Source organism: Aphelocoma coerulescens, chromosome 3 (assembly GCF_041296385.1).
Source record: "Aphelocoma coerulescens isolate FSJ_1873_10779 chromosome 3, UR_Acoe_1.0, whole genome shotgun sequence".
Taxonomy (NCBI): domain Eukaryota; kingdom Metazoa; phylum Chordata; class Aves; order Passeriformes; family Corvidae; genus Aphelocoma; species Aphelocoma coerulescens.
This window is the reverse complement of record NC_091016.1, coordinates 66,650,693-66,678,463: the sequence shown is the minus strand read 5'-3', so window position 1 is coordinate 66,678,463 and position 27,771 is coordinate 66,650,693. Positions and strand designations below refer to the sequence as shown.

General features: G+C 40.7%; 1 protein-coding gene across 4 annotated transcripts in view; it reads left to right on the top strand.

Annotated features, from left to right (window-relative positions):
* The first annotated feature begins 15,532 nt into the window (after window positions 1-15,532).
* PLEKHG1 (pleckstrin homology and RhoGEF domain containing G1) overlaps window positions 15,533-27,771 on the top strand; it is a 126,492-nt gene continuing 114,253 nt past the window's right edge. Inside the window, exons 1-2 of one of the 4 annotated variants that reach the window (XM_069010668.1) lie at window positions 15,533-15,872; window positions 27,655-27,723. The gene's annotated coding sequence lies outside the window, so the exon portion shown is untranslated. Of the gene's footprint in view, window positions 15,873-16,085; window positions 16,224-27,654; window positions 27,740-27,771 lie in introns of those variants that run through there. The other 3 variants (XM_069010670.1, XM_069010669.1, XM_069010673.1) reach the window with 3 other exon arrangements.

Genomic DNA, 27,771 nt, shown 5'->3' with positions numbered 1-27,771 from the left:
AATATATTTGCAGAAGACAATTTTTGCTACATATTTGCAGTCAAACACAATGCAGTCCTCCTCCTCTCTTGGATGTCTGCAAGTCAGATTCCCTGCTGCAAACCTAACACAGGGATTTCCTAAACTTTCCTGCAGAATATCTTTACACACTTTTTAATTTCATGAAATTAGTAAGAATTAGTTAGATGAAGTCAGCAGGAAGTGTCTTTTTTAGCAGAGGAGGTGAGTCCTTACTCTTTGAGTCTTGTCATATCGTTACTAACTGAGCAGTGGTTCCTTGTACAGCTGCTCAGCCTAATGACTCACAGATTCCAAGATAGAAGAGTCTTGTTCTTGCCCATGCACATGCCACCCTGTCCATTCCTGTTGATTCATTTCCAGGCTGGGCAGTCTAAGTGACTGGCCCAGCAGAAGAGCTGGGCAGTCTTCTACTGTGTTAAGGTAGCATCCAGAAGAGTCCAGATGTCAAGTGTGTAGTGTGGGAGCAGGGCAGGGGAAAAGAGAGGCCAGGCGAGGAGCGACACTTCCTCTCTTTGTTCACCACCAGGTTTGCTCAGTTGACCATGGAGCTACAGCTTAATAAACTATCAAATTGTCTCCAGTTGTGTCTTCTGAGCCTAGAAGATTCTAAAAATCTAGGCTGGCCCAATTTCTTTCTGAATTCGTGCAGTATGATCACTTACTTCATTTACTAGAGGCTTTAATTCAAATGCTGTGTCCCCAATACATCTTTGTTAATAATGACACAGATTAGTAAACATGCTTCACTGTAGGAGCGATGACTGTCTTCCGTAGGGAGGGAGCAGTCTGTTTTGGTATTCTAGGAAACTGTTCTCATTTAATCAACAGACTTTGTTTTTCATAGCTGCATAACATGAGACAAAGTTGAACTAATGGTCAGGTTTAAGGTTACTACCAAGGATTTCAACTCTTCAGCTACAGGGGAAAAGGTCTTACATTTTTTTCATCACAGTCTCTGTCGAAAATGTTTAAATCTGCCTAGAAGTAATTACTGTTTCCTAACCCAGTAAGATCTTCCAACAAATACAAAGAGCTGCCTGCAGTTCTGACACCATGCAGATCTGTTTTGTTGTTTGTTTATCTTGGTAAACCAGGAGTTTTGTTACAATAGGATGCATATTTTGGCTTTTGAAATGCAGCAAGGAGCACAGGAAATTATATGTGCTGACAACTGGATTCTGAACTTTTGTTAGGAGGAAACAATTTCAGAGCCTCCACTAGGAAAACTCCACCCATCTTGTTATATGTTTTTTGAATCACTATCTGTTTAATGACTTGCATGTTATGAAGGACATGCATGTTTTCTCTTAGAAAAGATTCTTATACTCAACCCCGCTTATACACAAAATTTCATGGATTTCACTAAATAAAAATCACTTTGGTAAATGTTTCAGACCCCCTACTGTATTTAACTTCACTGTCGAGTTCTGTGTTCTTTCAACATAAAAAAGCTCTTCTCCCACTATGTAACAGAAACACTGCTATTAATTGAAACTTTGAAGCAATGATGAAGATTTCCATAATATATAAAATGTGCGTCTCTCCCTGTAGCATCTTGTAATAAGGAGAGGGTCTTTCTGAAACAGGCTTAACATATGTTCTTATTAATCTGTTTTTCTTGAAGTGATTTAAAGGCGAAGGACAAGGCACTGCCAAGCACAGTGGAAGAGAAGATTTGCTCTCGTGGGTGACGGACAGTCAGGAAGGTCAGTGTCTCAGGGCTGGGATTTCCCATCCATGCTGTATACACTTGGCTGGGCCACTGACCATTGTTTCAAGTGATAGGCTGTGCTGGCTCCCACGCAAGGTGATTTTTTTCTATGTCGCATTTAGAGAACAAGCTCTTCTCACAATATCTGGGACACGGGCTCATTGTGGCTTCCATGAATACAAGGGAAATTCCTGGCATATTCCAGGACCAAGAAATGTGAAGGCCCCTCAGAGACTGAAAATTGGACCGAACCTTTTTTGAAGGTACATGAACTGTGAATCTGAGAGTAAAATTTATCCTACTTGCCACTCTGGGAAAAAAATAGTGCTGTCTTGGTTTTCCGCATGGTCTTTTCTAAAGGACAATGTATATCTCATGCATTTTTGTCATTATACAGTAAAAGTATGGAGTGATAGTGTCTGACATGGAGCTGTTGTTCCTTCAAGTTTTTCTTATTCTGGAGTTCCTGAATTATTAAGGAAGCTGTACCAATCAGGGCACCCCTTCTAACACTAGACTGTGAAAAAGAAAGAGGAATGCATCAATCATGAGGACTGAGGCTTCTAGAGAAGAAGTATTAACTTCATTTAACCAGTCTTCTTCTATTAGAGCATTGACTTTGTCTCTTTGATTTTGGTATATTCTTTGCTATACTCCAAGAAGAGAAACCTGTGTGACAGAACTTAAGAAAACAGTAGAATAATGGATAAACAGTCTAAAACTTTTGGCTTTAGAACATCATTGCTTATTTAATCTCACCTCTAACTATCTGTTCCCTCTCTCGCCTCACATGTCAGATAAACTCTTAGGGGTCACATCTGTCATCTGGTTTTGGGGTGTTAATCTCCTAGGACAAGGAGGTTAAATATACAAACTATAATACATTGATCAATATAATGGTTGGCTGGAGAAGTTCAATTAATTAATAAAAATTATTAAAACTAGAATCACTCTCCTTGTTTTAAGAATGACACTTCCATGGAACATAGATGTCTCCTTATATAAAGGTGGGGCTGCCTCTTGACTTGTTTCCTACTTCCAGATTTCCTTTTTAACCATGGCAGGAAGACTGGGATTGTGACAAGAGAAAGGGGAAACACAGAAGAACATTTAGTAGCAGTAAGTTTTCTCATGTTTAGAAATAGCCTCAGTGTGCAAAAACAATTGTCAGCAGCTTTAAACAATTTCAGTGATGGGTTTTGTTTTCTCAGACCTGACCACCCTCTGTTCATCAGTCTTTTCACATGCATCAGTCATGAATCTAAGTCTCTCAGCATCCCCATGCTGAGCTGTCATTAATCAGCCTGCACATTGGAAACTGCTTATGAGTTTGCTTATGCTTAGGCAGCAGGGATCAGCTCTATTTCAGCTTATTATAAGTACAGTAAAGCTTTTCACTGGCCTGTATAAGAGGAAAGATAGAAATGTAAGTTCTCCCAGATCACTGGGAGAACCAATGGCAAGCTGCTGTCAGCCACTCCAGAGAGATAAGTAACAGAGGGTCAAGTCTGATGTACACTCTCCAGGAGTGGTATGTATACTCTTATCTGGTGTCTGAAGTAATTTAATTAGTTTCATGCCTCATAACATCCATACAAGCAAGATCACCAGTGGGGAACAGCGTAGTTCTGGTGTTAAAACACATAGCTAAGATTTGAGACCAGTGCTCAAATTCCAGCCTTATTACACCATGAAATTCTAAGTTACAATTTTCTGTCATTAAACCACTTCAGTGGGTGGTGAAAGCTGCACAGCAGTGAAGACTCAAACCATTGTGTCACAGAGTGAACCATGCTACGCCAGGATAAAGTCAAACAATGGAATAGTAAACACATCCAAATCCCATCTGTGTTACAGTGTCCATCAGTGGGACTGCAACTGCACCATGGGATCCTGAATTGCAAGTCCTTTTATTTAAGGGCAAGGGACACACATCCTAAAGAATAGTATAATTTTATCACCTAATTTATTATATCAGTCCAAAGTGCTGTAGTGAGTGTCCAGATCAGTTATGCTTTTTCATAACGGCCATGTATTTTAGGGTAGTGCTAAAAAATCTAGTACTTTGGTTTATTACATTCACATCAGAATGACCTACACTCTTCTCAATTTGGATGCATAAATGTAACTGTAGGTGTCTATTCATATTTTTTGTGTTTCTTTGCAGAAGAATGGTTCTGCTCTGCACAGTACTGTCCTGCATGAGGAACTGTCAACGATTATGTTGTGGTTATTACATATGAAAATGGAAGAAAACAACAGCTCCTTTAACACTCAAATGTAAAGTAGAGATGAAAGGAAAGGTGTAGTTGCAGCAACCTTTGCTGCTTCAGCTGTCTGCACTAATGGGGATGAGGTGCTTGAGTGCAACTGCTTTTGCTTTTGCAATGAGCGCCTCATACTGTCTCCCTTTGGTTCTGGGAACTAGGTGGAAGGTTTACTCTGTCTGCAGAGAATCTGTGCTTTCGCCTGTAATCGAAAGACTGATGTACCACACCCTAGGCCCTGATGAGAGGTGTCTTCCTTCAGTGCAGCAGACCCCAGGGAGGTGTGGATGGAGTTCCTGAGTGTCAGGCAGGAGAGAGGTGAGAGAGGTTGTACCCAGCCTAACCTGGTCTGTTACAAAGTTTTGGGCATGCTCTAACTTTGATTAATGAACTGTTCTACCCCAAATATTTCCTGGATGTCTACATTACCATTTTCAATTGTGCTAACTCAAACAAACCAGCAATCAATTAACTAGAATTGCAAAACTCTAGGCTAAACAAAGCCATCATGAAGAAACTGGCTTTCAGCCCAGTATCTGGAGACGATGGCATATGAAACAGCCTATTGATTCTGCAGCTCTCAAATTCTTGTACAAAAGTAAAAACAATGCTATTTGCCTTTTCAATAGGGAAAAAAAATATCTCATTTTATTCAGTACCTCCACTTATAAAAGGGAAACTACATTACTGAGCCAAGTTTTAGGAGGTTATACAGGAGGTACAGAAAGAAGTAATTCCAGCACAGTAAGAAAACTTCAGCTTAGAGTTATAAAAACTCTAGAAGAAAGGCAAGAACATGAAATTTTAAACTAGATTTATATGTCCGCCTGTCAAAAATGTTATGCGAACTTTTTGAGGTGTTTTTATCTTTCATGTAGAAAGCAATATGAGAAGACAAAACAGCTCTGTCAAGTTTCTATGCTGGTGACTGTCAAGTTTATTGCTAGTACTATGATATTTAGTGCTTTTCGTCTGGCTTTGGATGACAGAACCCTAAAAAGTCTGAAGATCTCAGCTTCTAGTAGTCATGCTTCGGGGGAAAAACTTGGAAACTTGAAACTAACACACACAAATGGCATAAATAAGTCAAGCAACAACAACTGAAGACAACACTTTCCTAAACCTCTTCTTTTTAATAAATTCTCTGCTCTGGAGGAGCAGTTTCGTAGTTTTTCAATATGTGAGTGTTGCCAATAGAAAAAGCATGTGGTAATTGTAAAAGCAATAACCAGTCCAGCTGCATTCCCTGTGCAGAAACTGAGAGGGACAACAAGCCATAAATAGTGGTTTCACCACCACTCTTTGCCTCAGTTAAGGAGTATTATTAATCCAAACACAAAACAAACTATTGCTTGGGTTCCAACTGAAAGTTTCAAAGCCTCATATATCTGCCAGATCAAAGCCAATTTTCACTGGAATTTGGGAAAGGAACTTCTTGAGAGAAATACCAGTGCTAATTTTAATTTCCTTTTACTACTTAACAGCCTTATCCAAACCCAAAGTGTTCTTCAAATGGAAGAATACAAATTTTTCCTCTGATTCACCTTATTCTGTGTATGCCTGTAGCTCAGCATTAGTCTACTATAGCAAACACAAGCAGAACATCTACAATGAGTATATATTTTCCTTTAACCTGAAGCTGCTGAGAACTGTCTTTAGGCAGAGATGGATGTGATGAGTGACTGCACGTTAACTACTGATGGGCTTTAGGTAGGATATTGCTGCCTAAGCTGTTATCTCCAAGGTCCCAGTCAAGGCAGGTGCTTTGTCTACAGTGTAAACTTTTTTTAGGCTTGTTCAATAAAAGGTTTGGAAACTGCTGCCACTGAGGAGAGTTGCTGGTTCCAAAACATGAAGAGAAAGGTTTTGATTTTTTTTTTAACAAAAAGGAAAAATCCTTTTTTAACAAAATGGAAAAATCCATCCTCGGCAGACATCTGAGGCAATTTTCAGAAAAGTCTACTCAAAAGGAAGGATGTGTGTATGTGATTGCTCTCTGATTGCCCTTCTGAGAGTAATTTCTTTGCACTACTTTTTCTGCTTCGGAGTATCTTCCCAGGTGGAGAGGCCAGCCTTCCCAGCCTTCCCGAAAGGGAGAAGGGGAAGGTCAGAAATGATGGGGCTTTTTCTCCCTTTTTTTCACAAATTTCTCTTTTGTCACTACCCTCCTGCTATAACACTTAATTGTCTTCACGCATTAAGTGCGTTCTACACAGAAAACCTGCTTGCAGCACAGTGTTTTCTAGACTCAGTATTTTATCTTTTTTTAATATATGGTGTTACATGTTTGCTAATATGCAAAAGAAACAAGAAGAGTAATGATATAAGAGAAAATCTGAGGTGTCTTTCTTTCTAGGGATATTTATTCCATTTTCATGGTTATGAAATTACAAAATTATGTTCTATGCAAAAAAATTTGGCTCTGAGTATCAATCAATGCAGTGATAGAACAGACATGATTAGTACAAGATCCCCACAAAGAACTTAAAAAATGAGAAAAGTGGCAAAAGGAAAGGTTGTAGTGTCAGAGAGATTGATCAAGATATTTGGTATTGTGAGAAAGTTCTCTTTTGTTTCCCAGTTGCAAAATCTTTTGCCCCAGACAGGAACAACTGATTTTAACAAATGTTTGGCTTATTTATTTTTTTTGGTGGAAGTATACAATAGGCCCATAGACCCAGCCGGTCATAACACATGGTCTTGGGCCTAAAGAAAGGCAGCATAAAAGTGTGGGGGTTTTTTTTAATGAAAAGAAAGAAGGTAGTAAAAAGGACTAATTTACATAGTTCAAGTGATCAGGGTAGAACAGAAAAATATTCTGCCTCTACCGTGGATTTAAATAAAGGCGTTCCTTTGATTGTTAACTACTGTCAAAAGGAACCTCATTCTGGGAAACATGCTGAAAAAAATTTTTCTTTGTCTATCCTGCATATCAGCTGCCTGCTAGACAAGGAAAGATTCTTTGTGACTCTCTTGTTCTTATACACAAAAGCAAATAACAGTGTCTGCATTTATAGGTATTGCTTTCCAGTGAAAGAGTTTTATGTCATACCAGTCCATAAGATTCAGAAAAATAATTGTAATATCCGTTGGCCGTAATAACATGTTATGATTAAAACAGATCTTCACTTTGCAGGCCAAAACCAAATATACAGGCTTGTGAGCATTTTTTAGCTTTTTGCTTCTTTATTCTTGCTTCTCTGTTTTGCCCCAGATTGACCCTGCACTTCTGGACTTGTTGCTCTACCAGGATTTCTCTTAACCTTATTAACATAGGCTCTTATTAAAAGGAGCTCTGTGCAGCAGTGGGCAACACTGACAGGGTTGTCTTATGGAAAGCACAGCTGTGAGGACCTTCCTCCAGGAATGGCAAACCAGGCAGTTACTAAGTATCAAAGCACATTTAGGTGTCAAACACAAGCGCTTCTTGCTTTTTTTTATGCCTCAATATTGTGCAAGCTGTAGCAGTGTCTTGGAGGTGAAAACTAATATGCAGCTGGAGGGTGTCAGAGCTTTTTCCAGCAGTATCTATGTCAATAAAACAGCCTGAAACTTTGTTTATAGCCTTGGCAAAGCCATCATAAGCTGAATTAGTCACAGCAGCAAAGCTATCTGCTCACCAGTAGGGAATCTTCGTATTACAAACTTTTTGTATAAACCTCATGAGGTTTAATAGGAATTGCTTTATATACTAGTAAAATCTATAGATTTTTACAGACTCTAGAGCTTGTTTTTACTCTTTCCAACACTTTGCAAAACCAAGGTGAGTTCTTCTGGCTCCTAGGCTCTTCTCTCTTAGCTTTCTCCCAGTTGCTGCTGCTAACTGTTCAGCATGCATGGATGAGCCTGGAGCCTTGGTGGAAGGCAACAGAAGTCTGCGGCTCAGGAATATTGCCCCCTTTCAGTGTGTCTCTCAGAGAACTTCTCAAAGTGACTGCTTCTCTTGTTTAGCCACTATAATTGAGCAAGAAAGCAATTCTGTGGCATAGTTTACAAATCTTTAAGAAGATTGGTATTTTCAATATGCTTCAAATTTGTGGACCCCTGTAAAGTGAATCTAAGTCTACTGAAGCAAACTTTCTCAGTTATCTTTCCAGGTCTCCTAGTAGTAGACCAGATGTGAAACACCACTGATCTAGAAAAAAAGACCTCCCTTCCAGCTGAAATTTAAGCCCTGTTTACTCAAAGGTTCAGAACACTCTCAACATCACTTAGATTGTAAATTCCCTGTTTATAGGGACCTTTTCCTTTTTTTTTTACAAATTATGCATTCAGCTCATTGGTCACTGTACTCTGTGAGCATTATTGCAGTACGGATAATAAATGGCAGTTTTATCTGAGGGTCCTCAGAAATATCATTCTGTAAGAAAGTTTCTCATCACTAGATTTGGAATATTTAGAAATTATTACTTTCTCATTCTCAGAACCAGGACGTGTTTCATGATGGTTGGTAGACTAGAGGTATGAGGTAAACATAGTCATAGCTGACTGAGTTTTTGTGGTTCCATCCTAACTTGTACAGCTTTCTTGAGAGAAGCCAAGACTGAAAGGAAACATGGGAGTTTCGTGGAACACAATTACAGTTGCTTATTCAATTATTAGCCAGTCCTGAAGTGACTCACAACACAGCTGCTTAGATTTACAGGCAGTTAACAGACTTAAGTGTTTGTTGGCTTTTTTGTTCAAAGTGATGTAGTGGGACATTGTCCTGGGTCAGATGTACCATAAATTTGAAGGCTTGAGGAAACAGAACAGACTTTTGTCTCTTTCTTACATCAGCTGCTTTGTCAACGGCTATGAGAAAGATGCTATGAAAGTGATTTTATCTGTCTAATCTTGAGATAGCAGAGCAATCTAGTAACAGTATTCAGTGAAAGTTGGGCACTATTGTCTCTGAGACACTCTGAAAACTCTGGGATTCTCTGATCTGCTATTTCCAAATACTCCATTTTTGATGCGACCTTATTTGGTAACTCTTGCATCTGTAATAATAATAATACAGTGGGCTAGCTGCTTGATTGGTGGAATTTTTTTCAAAACACTGATAATTGACAGTCATGCCTCAATAATTTGGAACTGTTTTGGTTAGATTAACAATCAAATTTCATACTTTTTATATAGAGAATTTCTTCGTGAACAGAGATAGAATAACCAGTAAGTATAGGCCATGTCATGTCATATAAACAAGTATTTACAAGATGCTGCAACATATTTCCTTTTCCAAATAATATTGTTTCTGATTTTAATCTGGGGTTGTTCTCCTGTACTAGACTTCTATGCTAATCTTCTGCATTAAAGAAAAGGAATTAACAACACTGACCATAACACCTTAGGATTTTTAAGTTTTCTTTTTTTCTTTTCTTTTTCACTTTCTTCTGTTTTTCTTCCTTATTTCATTAATTCACTGAGGTATCTCTTCTGCTCTTAATCCCTTTTGTCTGAGGTTGAGTTACCATCTTTTTTCTCTTCTGGTTAAAGTATTTTGTATTTTTATACTGCTATATGTAACTATTAAAAATCAAAAGCATCTTTCCATACTGTAGGCAGCAGGATTTGTAAAATCTATAAGAGACTCTCTGCCTTTTTGTCAATGGCAGGTCTTAACTTTAGGGCTTACGTCCCTCTTCTGGACAGACACTGACCAAGGCAATGCAAGTTCCTATTTGGGGGTTAACAGCCTTCACTGTTACAAGTCCTGATAAAGGTTTAGACTTCCTTTTCCACTGCCTTGTCTGCATTCATGTAGATAGATGGAGAATGAAACTGCAGTGAGTTTATTAAATCTTTGTTCTGTCTTGATAGGATCTGAAATACCACCTTCCTTGACAAGTCTGCAGTGGCTGAGAGTGAGTTTTTGGGTGTTACACAAACTTCCTGAGGGTTGTGATGAATTATGCCCACTGTCCATGATCTGATTGGCTTTTGGCACTCATAGAATTTACTAAGAGTGAGGAAAATCTTCCCTCAAGATAGCGTTTTGCTGTGGCAGTAGTTCAGGACCGCACGGGATGCAGCTTTGATGAGGTTGGAATGGCTGAACAGTGGCCAAAGTTACCTGATAAGCGATTTGGACTGCGTGTTGCATCAGACAGCAATACAGCAAAGGAGATTACAGTCCTCTTAGCTCCTTCTTGGAAATTTGCCCCTTGGGATGCTCTCTGATCCATGCCCAGAGAACTGCCCTTGCAATCTGCCTGCTCTGGTGTTGTCAGTCTCTGATGGACAGCAAACCAGACTAAATGCAAGGAAGAGTCCAGGGCCACTTGTGCTTGAGAAAAATACTCCAGGACTAGATGGTGATCTTGGAGAAGTTAGGGGCTGAATTTAGTTTATTGCCTAAAAAAAAGCACGTTTATTACTTATTACTCAGAGGGTAGTTTAAAACAATTAGTCTAATTATTGTGGAGCATTGTGCTTTAAAAGCTACAGCTGAAAGTAGGGAACCACAAGATTTTCATGTAAGTAGTAAAAGTTTTTTTTTTAATAACCTAGATGAGTCAGAAGAAACCAGTGGTTATAAGTTTGAAGGAGTTTCCTTGAAGCTGGAGTCCTGTAATCAGATGAGCTCATCTACCATCTTAGCAACCTGTATTAGCAGTGTTGAAAAGTAACTCTTAGCTGCTGCTTAAAGCAAGTGTAATATTCTCCTTGTTGTGCTCTGAAGTCCTTGGACTTGATCCTGCTTTTTTGTACATGTAGACTCACCACAAAGCACACAACAAGAAAAAACCCTTTTAAAGAGCATGATCTTGCAGCCCCTAAATACAGCACATAAGACAAAGGCCTCCTTGTGACATCTTAATAATCTTTTTGTGAATAATCAATTTAAGCCAAAAGGAGGCAGCTGAATTTTGAGAAACAAGCACCTCCTGTGTGTCCCGTAAGGACTTTTGCTGTGCAAGCAACGAAACAGAGAAGAGGAAGTGGTTGGGATCCTGCTCCAGCTTTATTTTGAGTGCTTTTGACTGTCCTGTCCAGAGAAAAGGGGTAAACATCTTCCATCCTGGAGGGGTTGCAATGGTTCATCCTTAACTGGTGGCTTTGTTATGAGGAGCATGGAACTAGTGGTGACTTTCTTCCAGAACAAGATGGTTGACGGCCAAACTTTGAAATGAACGACTCGGTTCCAGCCTTATAACCTAAAATACTTCAAAGAAACTTTAACTGGAGAGAAGATGAGCTCTTGTAAGACTGAAACAGGGTTTCTGTTTGCAAGGGTGTAGATGCAAATTTTTTCAGGAATAAGACACAAGAAAAGCTTTCTGGAGAAGAACAGATGGGAAATGTAGACAGCTATTATTTATCACAATGAAAAAAGCACCATGGTGGAGGTTGTGCTTAAGACCCAAGACTTGTAAAGAATTTGAGACCTGAGCTGACAACATAATTGCACTAGCTTTTGAATTTACCGAAGCCTATTTCATGAAAACTGCAGCTGGTCTGTGCAGCTGGTCATATTTTTTTATGAAATACAGTAGCATTTGTGGAGGATCCGAGCAGTGCTGCTAGGTGGAAAAGCAAATCACCTCAAGGATGTTTACTTCTGCATGGACAAAGGAGTCAACCCTCTCCCTAGAAAGATTAAATTCAGTCCATTCCTTCTGCACAGTATTTTGTTCTTTTATTATGTTGGCAGTCTTCATACTTGTAACCACTAAACTTCATCCTCTTACTCCCATTCTTTATGCACACTGTTTGTTTCCCAAGGCAAGTGGCATGCAAAGTCATCTTGTATTTAAAGTACTTCCACTTAAACTTTACAGTAAGATTGGGAGTAAGATATTTTGAACTTCGTGATTAAATGTTTTAGCAGCTGTTGCTGTAAAGACTTAAATATGCTTCCAATTTTTTCCACAGAGTTATCTCACCAACTTGGAGGAAAACTGAATACCTACAGGACACAGGCATAAAGTAGATATGATAGTATTTTATTTGATATTAATGATTTTACTGGAACATATAATTACTGGAATGGTTGTGTACTCCTTGGCATTAGTGTACATGAAAGAATATGTTCTATTAAACAGGAGCATAGCTCTAAAAACCCCCTACACTTAATAACATTACTTTTCAAAGTGAAGGAGTGTACCTATGCCTGTCAAGTAAATTGTGTAGTGGGTAGAATAATTAATTTGGACACAAGGCAAGGAGCACATTGCAGATTTTTTTTTTTTTTTTAAGCTGACTGGGGAGTGCCCAGGTTAATATTATATTCATTTTCCCTGCTTTACACCCTTGTGCATGGCATACATGCAGCAGTTTGCCTCTACAGATCCTGCCCCTCACCAAACAATCAATTCTGGGATGTGTCTTTGCCTTGAAGTGTGTGTGTGGGGTGTCTTTACAAGTAGCTTTCTTCTGTTATTGTAGGGACAGGTTTTTTTCCCCCCAGATTCTAACACAGAACAGATAAACTTGTGCTCCTCTTCAAGTGAATGGTGAAATTCATCATCAGTCAGCAAAACCGAAGTGACAGTGATTTCTGTATATTTAAAGGCATTGGTTACAGTTTTGCTGAGTCACAGCCAGAATGAGGAAAACATTAACATGATGACTGATGCAATTCAGAGCTTGTGATGTAAAGAAATGCTGTGATGTTTGAGAACATATGTATATGTACAAACTTATTGGTAGACCAGTTGATACAAGCAGACCTCCTAGAAGAAAATAATGTTAGGTTACAGATGCCCAACATAGTAAGCAAATCAGTTTCAAGTAGTACATGAAGGTAAGTCCTGGACACCATTGTGAAAGACACCAGCTCGTTAGTGGTGCAAGTTTCTGACTGCCAGGGCAGCAGGAGGGATAAAGGTGAAGAGCTGGCAGACGGAGTGGAATCCCACCTTATGTATGGGGGAAGGCAGGAATCCTGCTGTGTAAGAGTATGAGAGATGCTGTGAGAGTGAGTAGAAAAAGATGTGTGTTGACAAAGGTGGAGCTCAGGGGAACAGAGGCTTGCTTCTTGAGGAAGCTGTTTGGAAACCTCCACAACAACTGATGCTCCTTCCTGTGCCACTGACCTTCTGGTGCACAGGCAAAAATCAGGAGAAAGGTTCACCTGCCTGCAGCTTCCTTGTCACTCATGCCCTTTTACTAATAGTCAGGTGAATTACCTTCAAAGACAGGCGTTCCCACAATTTGTCCATGTATCTAATTCCTCTAAAAATAGGTGGTTCTTCAGATACATTATTTTGTGTTACAGTGTTGTAAAGCTTGACCTTTAAACCTCTCTCATTCTTTCTGCAACAATGATCCTGCATTATCGGTCAGTCGCCTTAAAACTGAGGGTATTTTGTCAGTCCACTGTAATGCTATTTTTAGCACAAGCAAACAGAAACCAGACAGACTCATGATCAGTCCTTTGGGGAAACGGAGGTAGAAGGATGAAGAGAGAGGAAGAGACCTCCTCTTGAAGATTTTTCCTGTTAGTCACAGCACTGAGGAAAAACAAACTCCATATGGAACAGATCATGTAAGGCCTTTAAAACATATTTGGAGAGACTGTACAGTTTCTTAAAGGAACTTGGAATACTCTGTGATTTGGGGATTTTGTTGTATTTCCCATTTGGGGACGCGTGTGCATTTTCATTTGTTTTAATTTGGACTGAGTTAAATGCATTAAGCAGTAGTTTGTTTTATTACCATCTTTCAAAGATCTATTCATAAAGGAAGAACATTCCCTGATTCCCCAAATGGGAATGAGTTACAAATGCTTCTCTCCCAGTAGTTTCATCAGAGAAGTTTTGCTGCTTTTGTGTTTTTCTGTTTTGTTTTTGGTTTTTTTTTTTTTTTTTTTTCTTTTTTTTCCTATTGACTTGCAGATGAAGGCTAATTTTTTGTTCCCAGCACAAGGCCAGAGTGTAGTGTGCTGAGGCAAGGATGTGTGCTGAGCTGGATGCTGAATTCGACATGGAGTAAATATGTGGTGCAGGAGGTCACAACCAGTGGGTTGGTGTTAGTGGACCTACTAGTCTTATCTGAAATCGCCCTTCTTCCTTTTGCCCCCCTGTCAAGCAACTTTGTCAACCATTCTAGAGTATTAACTGTGGAGTCCAGCCTTCTGTGATCTGCCTTTCCTGCCTGATAGTACAGTGATGGCTCACAAGGAAATAGGAGTGGAGTGAGATTTACCCCTTGGTGATAAGTTTTTTCACGCAGAGGGTGGTTGGGCACTGGAACAGGGTCCCCAGGGCAGTGGTCACAGCACCAAGCCTGACACAGTTCAAGGAGCATTTGGACAATGCTCTTGGGCATAGGGTGTGATTTTAGGGGCTGTGCTCTGCAGGACCAGGACTTGGACTCAATGATCCTTGAGAGTCCCTTCCAACTCAGAATATTCTGGGATTCTGTGATAACTATGCTATAATTCTGCAGTGTCAATAAATGTTATGTGCAAGAATGGCTGCCTTTAAAACATTTGAGGTATTTTTTTTTCTTGAAAAGCTAATATAGTCCCACTTATTAAAAACAAACTTTTGTTTTGAAATGTGGCCAAAATGAATTCATAAATGTGGTAATCTTAAAATTCAGCACTGGTCTGAAGAATATTCAGCATGCATGTTGGGAAAGAGCTCTGGGCTTCTGAATCAATGACAGAGAAACAGACTCTAAACAAGGTGTTTTGGTGGTTTTTTGGGTTTTTTTTTGGTTTGCTTTTTTAGGATTCCAGTGAGAACAGGTAAGATGAGGGCAAACACTGAAACTTCCTGCTTTTCTGAATTACTGCTATAATTACTTGTTTTGACATCTGAAAAGTATGAGCTGTTCTAACCTCTCAATTTTCCTTGCATTCCACATGTTGTATATTAGCATGAGTAGATGCAGAAATTGTTATGGAAAAAAAGGAATACAGCTTTACTAAATGTGAAATATGGAACAAGATTTTACAGGAAACCAAGGATTTTGTTAGGGCTCAGAGGAATAAGGAGCACAGAACATGTATGAAGAATTCAGGCTTTATTTAAGCTATTTTTTCTCTTTTGTGTTTGTCTTTTTAATTTATTCTTTTTTAATTTTGTGTAGCTTTAAGCTCACCTTTTCAAAGAAGATGACCCAGCAGCCTGCCACTAGGCAGGTGTAGTCTCTGTCTACAGCCTCTTGGAATTTGCTTTTTACGGGTCTGTATTTCGGGGTGGACTTGCTCCCTTCGCATTTTGGCAACTCATTTACAGAAGCTCAGACCTGTGAATTGAATTTCAGATCTGTGGTGGCAGAGAGGAGCCGATGGGCAGCTCGGCGAGGCGGGAATGGGGCTCGCAGCCGGGAGGAGAGGCTGTGACCTGACACACGGGGGAGGGCAGGAGAGCCCAGCGCTCTCCCCTGAGTGGAAACAGTAGCGGGATTTTTTTGTTTTCCTTTCATTTTTTTTTCCTCCCTCATTCCCTTTTCCTCCCTTCTTCGTCCCGGGGCTGTAATCTGACTGCTCTCTTTGGCTCCATTCCAGAGACAAATCCGAGTGGTTAATCTCTCTTCCCCCCCTTTCCCAGCCTCGGGGGCTGGGGGGCGACGGAGGAGGGAGGAGAAGGAGAACAGAGCAAGCACCAGCCCAGAGCCGGGCCAGGCCTCCCCGGGGAGGGGCTGAGGCAGCGGCTGGGCTGCGGGAGCTGCATGGAGGAGGGGAGTTTCACAGACTCTTCTGCCCGGCCGGGAGGCGAAGGAGGAGGAGGAAGTTTGGAGATTAAGCCGCTGCCCGGAGCTCGAGCGCACGGAGTGAGCCGGGGCGCGGCCACGGGCGCTGCGAGGGGGACACCCGGCCGGCGCCGCTGAATGCGCTGCGGGGCAACCTCCCGCACTCCTGGCCCGCACCCCTGCGCCTGGATTTTCAGCGGGAGGAGGAGCGGTGGGCGAGGGCAGAAGACGGCGAGACGCTGCCGGTGAGCGCTGCCAGGGGCTTTGTTCGGTGAGGCGCGCCGGGGAGGGGGCGGCGGCTCCCGGAGCGGCTGCGTTCGGTGCGGGGCGGGCGGTGAGGTACCCGGTGTCCCGCAGCCCCCCGAAACCGCGCCGGGAACTCCGCAGGGGAGCGGGCGTTCCGTGAGCGCAGGCTTTGTGCGAGCCCCGCCGCTGCCCCCGGAGGTGCCGTGCGCCGGGCTCCCATCGCGGCTGCCGCGGCCACCGCACCGCTTTGTGCTCCGTCGCTCCGCCGGAGCTCGGGGCTATCCCGGCCAAGCTCCACCGGCTCAGCCCGAGCCTGGGGGTTTCATCGAGTTTCTCTGGCGAAGGAGGAGGTACTTCTTTTAAAATATGATAAAATTGCATAGGGCCTCGGGTTTTGTGGGGATGCTTTAGCAAACCTGTGTCTTCTGGAAAACTCAGAAAAACCCCCCAAACCTATCCTCTATTTCTTTTTATGTTTTAAAGTTAATGGGATTGTGATAAGTATGTCCTAAAGAGGTTTAAAAATATGATTGATCTATTGTTAAGTAGTAGGAACTTTGATTCTGTGGAGAGGCAGTGGGGCAGAGCAGTGTCCTGCTACCCTATAGGATCCTGGATGCATTTCCCTATATCCCGCACTCGTCTTTTCCCTGTTTTGCGAGTCGTGTGTCCCAGTCCCTCTTGTTGAAGGAGAAGCCCTTCAGAGTTCATCTTTCAGTTAGCACTGACAGACCTGAGGCACTGGTTCCTTCCTTTTTACAAGCCACACTGCTCCAAGTATATGGGGAAAGGACCTGAAACAAGCTTAGCTGAACGTTCAGCTGGCTTCCAACACGGTCTCTCTTTGGTTGGCTTTTTTCCTCCTTTGATTATTAATTGGCAGACACAGAAAGAGCTGTGGCCTTGCTTTTTTCTTTTATTGTTTGCTGGTATTCAGCAGTTTAATAACTCTGCCTAGAGAACCTGAGGACTTATAGCTGTTTTGAAAGCTGTGTAATAAGAGCCTACTAATAGTCATCTTTTGCTACTGTTTCATTCTTGGAGGGAGCAGTCTTTGCTGCTGGAGCGTTGTGGTTCAAATTTCCACAAGCGTTTGTTGCCTGTGCCTCTAGCTAAATTTATAAAGGAATCCTGTTAGCTTGTATGAAGCTAAATCTGGCTGTAGCAACTCCTGGCTGTACAATTCACTGTGGTTGGCAAGGCACAATATATAGCTTCCTTGAGATTTATTTTTAGGTTTTTTTTTCGCCTGGTATGTGTGGGACACGTAGTTGTGATAATTTTGGGAACTCTTCACCGATGTGTGTGCGGGTGCTTTGGGATGAAAACATAAGAGTTATGCTAAGGTTAAGAAATGTATTAATAGAGTGCTTGTCTTGAAAATATGAGAAGGCAGTTTGAGATCGGCCTCTTAATGAATATTGGTATTGTTCTCGGGTCCATGCAGATGCTTAGCTATTAAACTTTGCTTCTGCTCTGTGTTCTCAGTTGGCAAACTAGGAATGGTGCAAAACACTCTGATGAAAGGTTCGGTTTTAAATGTGTTCGTTTACGGGAATGCTGGCTGTTTCTCACAGACCTAGAGAGCCCTAAGCAAACAACGTCGACCTGTGGCCACACAACTGAGTGCATCTCTGCAAGAGCATGTTATGATTCTAACACTAGGTGTTAAGGTGTAATTTTTCTTGTTGTTTTACTTTTGATTTTCCAGAAAAGATAGAGGAAAAAAAATAGGTGTGTAGCCAAATCAGTTTGTAATTTAGTGTCTTACTTGATAACATACTGCAAAGACAGCATTGACTTGATTTTTAAGTGGAAATCTTCAAGCAGTGAACCTGGTTTGTTGGCAGCAGTCATCATTTCAGGACATCTGCTAATGTGTTCTTCTTCCTTGGGCAGGATGTGAGACTACAAATTAACTGTCTAAAGGCATACTTTGAGACTAAAGTGTTTGATTGTGAGGGGATGGAAAAAGGTAGAAAGGGTTTGGAGCTAACTAACTGAACACTTGGTACCTTCCTGTGGGGAAGTGGAGTGTTTTTGTCTGGGTAGGGTTTTTTTATGGGGTAGTGTTTTGGGTTTCTTTGTAGTTTTGTTTTGTTATTTTATTTTAAACCTTTGCTGTGACCTAAAAAGTTCAAGCTAGAAGGGAAGTGAGAATATCTGAATACTTTGCTGGTAAGTGGCAAGTAGTGAGTTTGTATACTTTTTGCTGCTGTTATTTGTGTAGGTTGGTATGTTTGAACCTTTCACTGATGCAGTCTTTCATGTGGCACCAGTGATAGTATTTTTGCGAAGTCATTTGGAGCAGTATGCATGTTTGAAAGCCTCCTTGTGTGCATTTATTTGGATTGGGTTGCTGTATACCTGTTGTCCTCTGCCTTTCATACTCTTGTGATTTCTTGGCTCCCATTCAGGAAAGGCTTTTTAAGCTCTGCTAACCAGATAGGGCTGTAGCAACTGACAAAGGCATTTACTTGAAGTAGTGCTCTATTATCTTTGAATGCAAACTCAGCAGTGCAAAGCTGGTCTGTTTCTCTAACCATAGAACACTAACAGAACTGTAATTTGGCATTGGCTTCTGTCATTTTACCTTGCTCTGTGCTAGCATCACCCATACAACTTGTAGGCTCTGGTGAGTTTCTTTTGAGATCTACCCAAAAATGGGGAAATCAAGAACACAGTTACAAAATCTGCTGTTACTAATTTTGAAGAGTGGATCCACAGATTAGCCTGAGATACTGCTATTGAAAAAAAAGTTTCTGTACAGAGGTGTCATCTCTAAAATTGTCACTAAAAAAGACCAATCCTAAACCAAAACAATTCTTAGGGAAGGATACTACAGAATGGATGGACCTTTTTTATTTTATCTCAATTTTTTAAGACCTCCCAAATAACAATATTTTAACAGATACTTAGCACAGTTATTAAAGTATGCCAAAGACTTATTCAACTGTTGATTTTAATTTATTTATTAATTTTCTTTGTGCTTGGTTGCCATTCCAGCAATTGCTGGGCACCACTAAGTCTCTACTGGCCAAACCAGAGCTGCAGCTCTTAGTCTTGGGAGCATGGGGTCATGAAGAAGAGGGACCACATTTCTGGGTGGCAGCATGGCCATGTCATGTACCCCAAATCCATAGGGTTAGATGTGCTAGATCAGGAAATAATGGAACCATCCAAGCTGATGATAAAGGGGGCCATTTGCAGGCTCCATTTAGAAGTGTTTCTCAGATTAGACATGTATAAAGCTATGGCAGTTATAAATTAGAACAAAGGAATTAATCTGATGTGCATTCCCTTTTGTATTCAGTCGTGTTGAGAAGGAAGGCTGCTGTGTTAAAGAAACATGTTTTATTGACATGTTAAATTAGTTATGGCTTTAAGTTACTTTGCCTTAAATTTCTTAATTGCCAAATGTGGTGCACGGATATTTAGCTAGAATAGAAGATAGGACAGTGAAATATGAAAAAATGCAAGTTAATAATGTAATGTCTACTGAAGACATTTGGAGTGATGGTGATCCTCTTATAATAATCTGGAATTTTTGCTGGTGGGGACAATGAGGATGACTTACCACTACTTACTCTAAATGACATTCTGTTTCTGTAGAGTTAAGAGGGAGAGGTGGGAGGGGAAGAATTTTTGCAGCCCTCAGCAAAGTCTGGAGTGGCTGAAAGGCTTGCAGAGCTGTTTCTGAATGGTTAATTCTGAGAACCTGCATTACTGTCACTGCACATAAAAAGTTTTAGCTAGTAGGACTGTCAATGAGGAAAAAAAAAGTGGAAGAAAGTGTTATTCTTGTAAACTTAGAATGCAAAGGATGTGGAGCCTAGATTTCCTCTCCGCTTTAGAAAAGCTTCATACCCCACAGTGAGTGGTGGAAGCACAAAACCGACCTGGGAACAGGAGGGAAGGGAGTGAAAAGTAAAGTGAGTCTTAGTGCAATGGCAACAGTTACAATTGTAAGTACAGGAGTCTTTTATGTCAGTGGCTAAGAATACAAGAGATGAATGTGAACAGATTGAATAATAACTAAAAGTATCAGTAAAGCCTGTTTGTATTAATTAATGTTCAAAAAAAGTGTGTGACAAACTATCTCTTAGTGTTTAAAGTTTCCCAAATCACTTTAAGGATATTAACTTTTTTTTTTTTTTTTTTTTTTTTTTTTTTTTTTTTTTTTTGTTATGGTCGTTGTATCAAATAGGTCTAGCCTGATTCACCAAAAGTTGAGTTTATATGAACTTGGCCTAAAATAGGTTTAACCATGAACTTGATTACAAATGCAGGAAGAGAAAGGGGCCTAGTCAGGGAGGACTGGGAAGGAAATAGAGGGGAAAACTACTTACAGTTATCAAGAAGGCCTGCAAGAAGCAGTTGTCCAAGCCACATTAAAAACTCTTAAACCCACTGTCATCTGTTGACTGGGATGCCTTCTGAAGTACCTGCATGTGGGGGTGGTCACTACCCATGTTTTCACTAATCACAATGCAGACCATTGCTGTGAAAATACAAAGCAAGGTGACAGTTTAAAATTTTTTCTGTAAGAGTGACTTCATGCATTTGACTTGATTCCTTCCTTCTTTCCTTCCTTCCTCAGCATGACCTCTACTAGTCCTGTTTCCTAATGTTCTATGGAACCATGATGACTGTGCTAGTGGAGGTTGCATGTGTGTTTTGTAAGTGTAGTGAACAGGTATAAATTGGGCTGGCAGCAGTTTCCCATGTAAGCTTGTGACTGAAGCAGCGCTAAAGAAACTTTGAATCCACTAAGTCTTGCTTACCTGCTCTGTCATTGAGTTTCAGACCGCAAGTGGTGCCAAGCCTCTTCCTGTAAGCATACGTTCTCTAGGGACTTGCATGTGAGCCCTGCCCAGATGTTTTAAAACCTAATGAATGTTAGCATTGAAGCATTTGAACCTTCGTATCCATTCAGACATTTCAGGATCACGATCCAAGCATTAGTATCGTTCAGCTACTGTTTTCTGCTGATAAGATGTGTGCTTCCTTTCACTGGAAGTATCGAACAGAGTTAGTGTGTCATTGATTGAATCACCGTCTCAGCTGCTTACTCACAGCCATTGTAGATAAAACCTTGGTACCTAGCTTGGGAAGGAGATGGCTGTTTGGGTTGTCCTAAGGAGCAGTGTCGGGGACAGCATAACAGCCAGTTTCTTTTCATGGTCATGGCTGACATCTTCCAGCATTGTCATCTGGGTGTGGGCTTCAAGGTCGGCTTCTGCCTTTTAGTTAGCCCACATAAGGAGTCCCTATCTCCTAGATTTAGTGCATAGGCTCTAGTGCTTGTACTTTCTCCCATGCTTTCCCTTGTGTTATGCAAAGTTATCTGTAAACATGGGCAAGTTTTCCTCCCTAAACGCCCTGTAAACTCTGGTTTGTTAAAGTATTTACAGATGTTTTCTCTCATACATGTCCCCTAAGATTAGATACACTGTCTGCTGCAGCTTCGTTGTGATTTCTACATACCAGAATCAATGTGCTGTTTGGGGGTTTTCTTTTTGTTTTTGTTTCTTTTTCTGTATTTGCACTGCCTATCCCAGTGAGTCTAGATCCATAGATGAGCTCCCAACACATTTCAGGAAGGCAGTGGCAGAATGACTTGCTTTCTGCTGCTGCCACTGATCTGCAGTACTTCAGTATAAAGTAACATAGTGCTTTGTGTCCTTCATGTCTGATAGGGAAGAAAAATGATAGTTCCTTCTTTGTAAATAATTTTGAAAATCGATGAGATGGAGAACTACTTATTATGCATGTAAGTAATCTTTATCACTTTAGTATGCACAGAGGTTTCCACTTATTGTTTTAAACTGAAACCAAGTTAACAGCAGAAACCTGGGTTTGGCTTACAAGCAGTATTGGTGCTGCCATAATGAGCATGCTTCATACTCAAGTGCTTATGAAGCTTTCTCACTGTTTACTTTCCAATTCCTTCTCACTATCCTGTTAACATACCTCATGAGGTTGGTCAGAGAGCTGTCACACCTTAGTGTCTGAGTGATGTCATCACAGACTTCAGTCAGTTGTAGAAACACTAATTTCTGGGAAGAATCAGCAGTCTTAGCCTATTGAATGGTAGACAAAGATGTATTTAACAATAAATCATTATTGAATTTGGAGAGATAGCTTGCCTTCCCTCATACTTTACCAGCATATGGCTTGTAACATCTCTTTTCTGTCAATCTTCTCTGATAATTGTCGGTCTCTCTCATGTGGGATAAATCTGAAGTCATAAATCTCTGATTTGCTTTATCTTGGTGGGTTTGCTCCTGCTGCTTTGAAGAGGTTGCTGTCTCTGTCCTGCAGGCAGACGGGACCACTTAGGCCACTCCTCACTGGATATAGCCTCTGAGAATCCTTGCCTTACTGGGCTGGTTGTACTGTGAAGGTTCTTCTGCCTTGTGGAGATCATCTTCAGCATCTCCTTCTCCTGAGCTTGAACTCATTTAATCTTCTGAGTTTTTCCCAGATTTTGGGGCAAAGATGCTAATTTACTTTCTTAACTTCCACCTGCAATACCAAGCATCAGGCAGAGTGTAGATGTTTTGGTAAGCCATTCTAGAATACTGCAAACTGTTATTAAGTGAAAGTAAGTAATTTCTGAGGGCATTAATGACTGTTTAATCTCCAAGGTTTCTTTCTGATATATAGGGCAGTATCTCAGCATGCTTGTGCTCCTCCATTGCTTTAGATGACATGGTTCCTAAATTGGTATTGGAGATGTCTGTACTAGGACAGTCAGTGCTAGCCAAATTTTTCAGATGAAAAGGACAGGTTTTCTGCAGACCTTCCCTTCAGGAATTGTTTTCTACTTTCTTAGAGCATGCCAGCAGGGAAATGCAGGCTAGAGCATTAAGAAAACCCCACTTTTCTCTTGGTGTGAAGGACAGAGTGGTTTGCCAAGGCACAAGTTTTGCTGGGCAGATTTTAGAGTTGATCTCCTGCATGCTGACTCATCCTGGTGATCTCAGTTACTGCAGTTTGCCCTTTGCCTCTTCACCTGCAGCAGCACTCTCCTTGGCAGCATGGCCTGTTACCAACACAGGAGTGCTTCCTCACTCATGGCTGTGCATGCTGACAGTGTCACTTCTGTTCTTCATTCTTAGAGCCAGGCTGTCCTGCCGCTGCCATGCACAGTGCAGATCCAAAAGGAGCCATGCTGAAGATGTTCTTTCTGCAGCCCTGCAGTAGAGGATCCTGCTGATAACAACCTCTGTTATTAAACAGAAATTTGACTCTTGCACTCCTCAGGCCCCTTCACAGCAGTTTGTTCATCCAGATCACAGAATAGGCACTGACAGACTCCCACAAGTTCAAAGCAAGGGGAATAGGTGATTTTTTTTTCTGCCCTGTTTTGGTGAAGCAGTGGTGTGATTTGGGCCTGTGATATGCACAGGTAGGGTATGGAGGAGAAAGGTTTTCTTTCACACACCACTGCATGCTGTTTGGATAGGATAGGAGCTGTGTCTGCTTCTCAAGGAAGAATTCTGAAAAAACAGAACTATGATGATCTCATTTGCTCTCTTCAGAAGAAAAGCTCGTCATCAGCCTTCGTCACATCTGTTGCTTGCGAGTCTCTTTCATCTCAAAGGGACAGTGCTGACACACATACCTGACAGATGCACCTGCCCACTCTGGCTGTGTGCATCATGCAGCTATTTGAGCTTCCAGAGGGGTCTGGATGCTAGGGCCATTTGGATACTTCTTCATTGCCACTGTCTTGTAGTGATGAGGAGTCTGCCCATTAAATGTTATGGGTTTTTTCCCCTTTTGCTCTTTAAATCAATGTCAGTGGTGCACAAAGAGTTCTTTCAATATTTAATAGAGGATCAGTGATGCCCATCTTCTGATGATTTCAGGAAAATATACTGGGTTGGTTCCTTTTATTTGTTAATTATAAATATTGAGTCTTATCAGGAGGTGATTAGTTCTGGTACCTGGATCACAGTTACTTGTCTATGCCCATACTTGCTCAATACTGACTTCTTTCCTGGGGACAGTTTGAGGTCATACCAGGGATGGGCTGGAGGAATTCTGGCAAAAATTGACTCAGCTGTTGACCTTGTCATGCAGCTCACCTTTGTGCTGTTCACTGTTGTGAATGGGTAGAGTGAAAGAAACTCCAGGAGCACTGCATGAACTTAGTCCATGACATTAGCTTAATATGTCTGGGAAAGCTCTCAGCTGATTGCATGTGGAATAAATCCTTTTGCTTGGGATGTGGCACATTTTCCATCTGTTAATCAGTTATGTCGTGCAATGAGAAGGTGCTACAGTATGTGGCCTTCCTGTAAAAGCAAGCTGCATTCCTCAGCCAGAAAAGCTGGGCTTTAGGAACTGGAACACAGCTCAGAAAAAGTCATGTCAAATCAATTTTTACTTTAGTTCTACTCACTGGTGATTAAACTTGCACAGTGGTTTGCTGTCTAGCACATGTGAACTTCTCCAAAGAATTTTATTCTGAGCTTTTCTTTGAGGGTCAGTATGTGGAATTGTTTGGCAAGAGTATTTGTTTTAAAATGCTACAGTATAAATTGACACATATAATCCAAGGTGTAAGGATGGAGTTGTATGGATGTGAGGTGTGGTTGGGGACTAGCTGAGAGCAGGGGTGACAATGAATGGAATGAGTGTCTTGATATCCTACTTGGAATTGAAGCAAATTCCCACCTGTAAGTTTGTGGAACACAATTGCATCTAGTTGAGTGGCTCTGGCTTACTTTGGTCTTTTACCCTAGCTGAAACAGGATGGGGAAATTCTTTAAAAGCAGAGATGTCAAAGCTCCATGGTGTGAGAGAATGAGTTTATTGGACTAAAGTGAAAATGTTTGCTTTCACCACACTGAGAGAGTGTGTAGAACAGAAGGGTTGTGTGTCATTTACACGTTTTAGGAAAACTGAGGTGAAGGTAATCTCAGTGACTCCTAAGGAATAAAGTAAAGCACCTGTCCTCTTACTGAAAATTATTTTGGTTGCCTCCCATGCAGAGTATACCTGAAAGGAGCACCTTAATTTTACTGCATTTTGAAAGATAGTTTTCAAGTTTCTAGGCTTTTCTTTAACATTATAGTGTGAATTCCACGTTCCAAAGTGTTTTTCACAGGACAGCCAGGCATTATGGTTCAAGCCAGTTTAAATATCTGAATGCAGGTTTCTTTGGTGGTTTTGCTTTTTAAGTTGCTACTTGCTTGATGCTTTTGCCCTATATATTTTCTAAAAGTGATTAAGAAGTAAAGCTTTTTATTAACAACTGTGATACATTTCTAGACTGAGTATTTTAAGTCATGCAATTTTTTTAAAGATGAAATAGAAATTATAGAACAAATGACAGTATATTTTTTAATCACTTTCGTGAAAGAAACATGCAACATCTTTTCTTCACTATAGTTTTTCTAGTACAAAAGTATTCAGTATTCTTACACTGATGGTTGAGAAATAAACCACTGAACTGATAAAAAATTCACAGGATGAAAAATTAGTTTTCCTTACAGATTGTCCTGTTACATAGTACGATGATAGCAAAATCTGTAGAAAACCTTCTTGGAAAAGTTAAAGGTTGGTAGAACATTCTGTAGCATCCAAGAGCTTATATTTTAGTTGGGTGTGACTATAAGACCCTGTCTCAGCTCATCAGTTGAAAGGTTTTGAAAGGCCATTGTGTCCCCTGGTGGGTAGAGAATATCTCAGCTTTTGGTAAATAATTTTACCCTAGAACTAAGAAACTATCATTGATGAAACTACTGGCAAACAAGAGAGCCCTAGTAAAAAGTTCAGGCTTCTTCAGGGTTATCTAGGTTCTGATTTTTGTTTATTTATATATAATGGATATTATATATATACACACACAGATGTGTGTGTATTTAAATGGTTGTGGTTGTATTGCCAGTCTGCCTTTTTCTAGGGTTCTTAAAGAAACTGGGCTCTCAAGCAGTTGAAATTGAGTCCTTTGGCTCTGGAGGATTTGAGGCTAGGGAAACTTGCATGATAAATCAAAAGTAGAATGGTAATTGTAGATCACTTTGCATTTCTGTTTTGCTTAATTTGCAATCTGAAGTACAGTCAGGTGGTTGGGCATTTGAATGTTACAGCTGTTACAGTCTGATCACAGGAACCTGGTGAGACTACTCATGTATTTCCTTCTTCAGATTCCTAGAAATGTTAGTGGAGACTATTCTGTGTCTTCAGTTATGAACAGGAAAAACTAAGCGAAGTAAATAAAATTGTTGCTGTAGTTGTCACTAAGTGATACCAAAAGAAAAAAATATACTCTTTTAGTCTGTGAAATTGCCTGTAGTGTTGCTTTAATGCTGCAAAGATGGCATGGAGAGGGCAAATACATTGATATTTCATTAAAAGAAAATTTCAGATGGAGTGGTTTTTGTATTTAAAAAACATCTGTAGATAAACATTATGCCGCATTAGCAAGATTGAATTGATGGTATTACTGTTGAAGTTGAAAGTAGCCCAATATTTTTTAAATGGATTTTTGAAATATAAAATTTTGCCTGTTTATGGCTTGCTTCACCTAAACCAAATGAACTCAGACACTTAGCAGGGACTCTCATTTATTATGGCATAAGAACAAGCGTTGGGCAGAGCTTCCTGGTCGCAAAAACTGGTGATGGTAAGAGGCCTCCATAGTGTTCCCAGTCAGCTGAATGCCTGAGGTATTTTGCCATACAGGAAATCAACTGCAGCTGAATGTGCACTGTTTCCACTCCACGTATATAAACAGGCCTTATGATGATATAAAGAAAAGAAGAAAGAAATTAAATACTTTCTTGAAAGTTCAGAACAAGAACATTTGATGTTCAGTTTCTGTGGCTTCTTCACTGTCACCTCTGGCACAGTCCATGGCATAGAAATAGCAAAGAAGGAGAGGTGAATTAATCTTGGGTCCCCTAGAAAAGGGAAACATAAAGCAATGTCTTAGAGAAATGAAAATAATAAAAAAAGGTATTCTTGTTCAGTTCCAGTTGATATTCTGTTGGGGCTGGGAGGGGTTACAAGTTTAGCAGAGGAAATGAGTTCTTTCCCTTGTTAAATCAAAAATCCTCCATTTTTAGGCTTCAAGGCAGGCTAATAAATTTTGCGAGAAAAAGTTGCACCACAATTCTACCTAGATAGCTGTTTTTTGTGAAGTGGTAGGAGAAACATTATTTTTGTTCAGATATTTATCATGTTTTGTTGACCTTGTAAAAATACCTAGGTGTGGTGGAGGTACCAAGCAGATCTCAGTGACCCATGTCTCTGATGTACTTTATAGGCCAGTGATATTGCAGGAAAGTGAGGGATCATTTGGATAGAGGTTTCCAGGCATTAAAGATAATGAAGTTGAAAGTCAGCTCTAAAAATTTCCAGAAGGAGTGTGGCCTGAAGCCCTTGGGGTTTAGAGCTTGGGAACCCAGCCGTACTTCCTTGCTTCAGTGCAGCTGTACAGCGCGAGCATAGGCGAGCTGTCTGATCTAGATTTTTAAAGATGTGGAGGTAAGCAGAGGTGGTAAAGGCTCTTAATGGGATTTTCAGAATCACATTAGTGTCTCATTCCTATTCAAAATCTGACTCCCTAGCTTGTCTGAACTGGATTCAGCCCGTGCTATGTTTTATTCAGCTACTCTTTAGGACGGAACGGGCAGGCGTATGTACGGCGAGCGTGACTTAGGGGGTATAAACTGAGGTGTGCCCAGACCCCTGCTGAGCTGCACAGCTGAGCTCCCTTTTATCCTTTCTCTAATTCTGTAATTTCTACCCTCCTTTCTGCAGAATGCCAGAGTTTCAACGGAAGAGAGGAGAAGTGACTCCACTTTGCCCAACCTAACAGTGATATATTGGGTGAGTGCTCTACCAGGTAAATTTTTTTACTATTATTTTAACTTTCAT